Here is a 4,801-nt window from a genome sequence, read left to right as displayed (position 1 = left end):
AAAACATAATGTTTATTTATTTTGAACTGTCTATCTAATTATCTAAATATATCACTCCAGTGTCCATATATCTATTTATCTTGCTGTCTATCTAATTATCTAAATATATCACTCCAGTGTCCATCTATCTATTTACCTTTCTGTCTATCTAATTATCTAAATATATCTCTCCAGTGTCCATCTATCCATTTACCTTTCTGTTTATCTAAATATCTAAATATATATCTCTAGTTTCCATCTATCTATTAATCTTGCTGTCTATCTAATTATCTAAATATATCACTCCAGTGTCCATCTATCTATTTAATTTGCTGTCTATCTAATTATCTAAATATATCTCTCCAGTGCCCATCTATCTATTTATCTTGAACTGTCTATCTAATTATCTAAATATAACTGTCCATCTATCTATTTATTTTGAACTGTCTATATCATAATCTAAATATATCTCTCCAGTGTCCATTTATCTATTTATCTTTCTGTCTATCTAATTATCTAAATATATCTTTCCATCTATCTATATATCTATCCGTCAGTCTGTCTGTCTGTCTATCTGTCAATTCATCTACATATTTATATTTCTATGTTTATCTTTTCTCTTTCTCTTTATTCAATAATCTTAAACTGATCATTTTTTGGAAAAATATAAATCACTAGCTGAAGGGCCCGGCGTTGCCCGTGAAATAAAAATAAAAAAATTTAAGAATTTTTTTTAGCCTATGTCACCCCCAGGCTACCAATGAGTGACCACAACAAGTGTTAACCTATTCGGTCCAGCCGTTTGGCCGACTATAGGGAACATATATACGAATGTCTTGTTTTATTAGATAGATAGTTAAACTGTTATAGTCAAAATCTGGAGTAAATAATAAGTACCTTGGTAAGTACAAGCTATGGGTCGGGGCCGAGCGCTGCGATAACTTTCATGTTTAAAAATTTACTGTTATGTCATTTCTTAAAATTAAAATTAAAACATAGTTATAAATTTTCTAGCTATATCCCCTTTCTCCTTTCTACTTTTGCAATTTATGTATGCAAAATTTTTGTCTGGAATTTTCCTTGGCAATGGCCTAAACACATAGTCCTATGCAGCAATATGTCATGAATCCGCTATTTCAACAAAGTTTAAATTTGTTGAATGCAATTTTTTTATCATATTCGTCTGTGTACTGGCACACTAAACCTGTATTAGCTGACTGCTTTTTATACAATGTATTTGAAATTCATGTTTAAAGGACTTGCTGACCAAATTCTTTAATTATACCTTTATTAATTAAAAATTAAAAATTAAAAAATGTCATAAAATATTTATCTACAGTATTTTTAAACCCCCTGCGATTGATTTGCGAAATAAAACAAAACATTTTCTTCTGCGAAAAGCGCTAATGTACACACACCTAAATTTCCTAATAAAAAAATCGCTTTTTTGAAATCAAAATTTTGCTGGCAATTTTTAAAATAAATTTTTTTGCCAGTTTAAAACTTCCATTTTTGAATACCCCCCCACAATTGTATTAACGCACTGTGCTGGTGCCGTTAATTTCTAAGTGCGCTGCCCCCTCATACCTTTCTTTCTCACTCAAGAGAGGGGGGGGGGGGGAGGCAAAAACTGCTTTAGTNTGAGATGAATCCTTATATCGGGAGGAATATGACGCTTGAGGGTTGGAGGGGGGAGGGGATATGATGTGTGTGGGTATGAGGGAATACCTGTCTGAAGAAGGGAGAAAATAGACAGTGATTAAAGACACCTCACGGTTCAAATATTTAGAATTGAGTTTAGAAATATTTTTACTTTTCTTTTTCTTTTTTTTACAAGAAATGTTTAATAGCTACCTCTTTCCCGTACACGACAAAAAGTATATTTAGATTTATTTTTAAAATATATATTTGATATTTTAAATATATCTTCAAATCCACCTATCTTAGCAGCAATGGGGCAGATATATATTTTTTATAAAGTTTTTAATCTTGTAAATTTTGTTCTTTGTCCCTGCTGCATAAAGTCTGCGACCACAATCAGACATTATCAATTTTTAAATAGAAACACGAGGTAACTTTCATCATTTTTACTCAGACAAAGGTTTAAAGGATACTTTTGTGACTCAGACATTCTCTTTTTTTTAAATTGGAGCTGTCAGTTAAAATTACCTTCAGACTCACTGTAAAGGGAGAGTTCGCGAAAATGAAAGGGGGTATAGGCTTACGGCGAAAAATAAGCGCTTTTGATCGCTACTGATCTTAATTCTATCTGTTGTGTCTATAAGGAGAAAATTGTTAAAAGCGACTCATGCTGAAGAACGTAGCGTCCATACAAATTCAGAAAGTTGCAACATTCAACTCGGATCGTAAAATAATCAATTTAATTCCAAGAAAATCATTCAGATATTACAGACAATAGTTATGGATTTTTTTTCGACGCATTCGCATATATTTAATATTTCATAAAAGTTTTGATTCTGTTTTTAAATAATATTTCGCTGGCGCTGGATTTTCGAACATTCCTGGAAATGTGAAAATGTCGTCTTCAGTATCAAAAATCCTTTAAACAGGAATAAGTGTTTTCAAAAGTAACTATCAGATCATAAAAAAAGTATTATGAAATAATAAACTATATACGAATGTGTCGGAAAAGTATCGATGATTATTGGTTGTAATATATTAATGATTTGCTTGGAATTAAATTTTTCGATCCGAGTTGAATGTTGCATATTCCTGAATTTGTATGGACTCTACGTTCTTCGGTATGAGTCGTGTTTAACAATTTTCTCCTTATAGACACAACAGATAGAAGTAAGATTAGTAGCGTTTAAAAGCGCCTATTTTTCGCCGTAACTAGCTCTATAACCGCTTTTCTTTTTTCGTGAACACTCCCTTTAAGGTGATTTAATTTGAACATTAAAGTTGATTTATACCGGGCAGTATCATTCATTCTCACTTAAACACGGTAAGTAATTGATTTATACAGGACATTTTTGTATCATTCATTCACGGTAAGTAATTGATTTATACAGGACATTTTTGTATCATTCATTCCCACTTAAACACGGTAAGTAATTGATTTATACAGGACATTTTTGTATCATTCATTCTCAATTAAACACGGTAAGTGATTGATTTATACAGGACATTTTTGTATCTTTCATTCTCACTTAAACACGGTAAGTAATTGATTAATGCAGGACATTTTTTTATATTTTAATTCTCACTTAGACACGGTAAGTAATATATTTATAAGGACATTTGTATCTTTTATTCTCACTTAAACACGGTAAGTAATAGAGTTATAAGGACATTTTTGTATCATTCGTTCCCACGTAAACACGGTAAGTAATTGATTTATACAGGACATTTTTGTATCTTTCATTTTCACTTAAGCACGGTAAGTAACTGATTTATCAAGACATTTTTGTATCTTTCATTCTCAATTAAACACGGTAAGTGATTGATTTATACAGGACATTTTTGTATCTTTCATTCTCACTTAAACACGGTAAGTAATTGGTTTATACAGGACATTTTTTATCTTTCATTCTCACTTAAACATGGTAAGTAATTGATTTACACAGGACATTTTTGTATCTTTCATTCTTACTTAAACACGGTAAGTAATTGATTTATACAGGACAATTTGTATCTTTCATTCTCACTTAAGTGCGATTCCATTAGCGCCTGATCCAATCAAGGTTCAGTCATGTGTTTGGTGTCTATTCTGAACCGATAAAAATTGCAAGGCAGTATCATCTATCTTTCTATCTATCTCATTATCTAATTTGAGATGAATCCTTATATCGGTAAATGAATATATTTACTTCTACTGAAACTAAAGTGACTTAAACACGGTAAATAATTGATTAACACAGGACAATTTTGTATCTTTCATTCTTTCATTGCTGAAGACACCAAGCATATTTAAGGACAATTTAGGCCATTGCTTGAAATTATGCGCTTTTAAGACTATTATACTTTACAGTATATCGGTAATATGGGATATCTTTTATTTAGCGCTGCACCCTGTAACTTTTTGTTGTTATTTCAAGACACCTTGTATTTAAGCCGCTGATTCAATGAAATGATAAAGCGCTTGCAGTAAGAATACTTCATAAGGTATACATCTCAGGGTCGTTCATAACGCCAATGGGGGGGGGGGGGATAGCGTCTCCCCTAAACTCTAACATTTTGTTTGTAATAGAGAATTTAGAAATTTTGAAAATCTGATTATAATGTCGATCAGGGACATAAAAGTTTGTGAGATATCCATAACATTACTTTCATGATTTTAATCAAAATGTTCTTAATTTTGAATATTAAAAACATAATGTTAGGGTCTTTTAAAAGATGCAAATATAAACATAATTCAGGGAGAATAATGTTAAAAAATATTTTAGACAATTAAAAGAGAAACAAAATGAGTCTTTGTAACAAACTCTAATTTGATAATCACTATATCTATATCTATATATATAAATATTTACTATATATATTTATATAATCTATCTAACCCGATGTCATCGACCTTTAATATTTTAAACTATATGAATTTTGCTAGATCAAATATTTCTACTAAGTTTGAAATATCAAAAGTTTACACCATCAGGTTGCTCAGATTTAGAGATTAGAATATTTGAGTTTGTGGTAAAAACTCAATTCCTTTCACTTAAAATGTTCGTACTTTTTCAAAGAGGTAATTCCGCCCCTAACGTACATGTATATTGTATAGTTCTATAGAACTTATACTGTAAATGCCACATGGCATAAAAATTAAGTATTCCAGTTCACACCATTTGATTTTATTCTCATACTT

Source organism: Eurytemora carolleeae, unplaced genomic scaffold (assembly GCF_000591075.1).
Source record: "Eurytemora carolleeae unplaced genomic scaffold, Eaff_2.0 scaffold770, whole genome shotgun sequence".
In the NCBI taxonomy this organism is placed as follows: Eukaryota; Metazoa; Arthropoda; class Copepoda; order Calanoida; family Temoridae; genus Eurytemora; species Eurytemora carolleeae.
Note: the sequence above shows the minus strand (reverse complement) of the source record.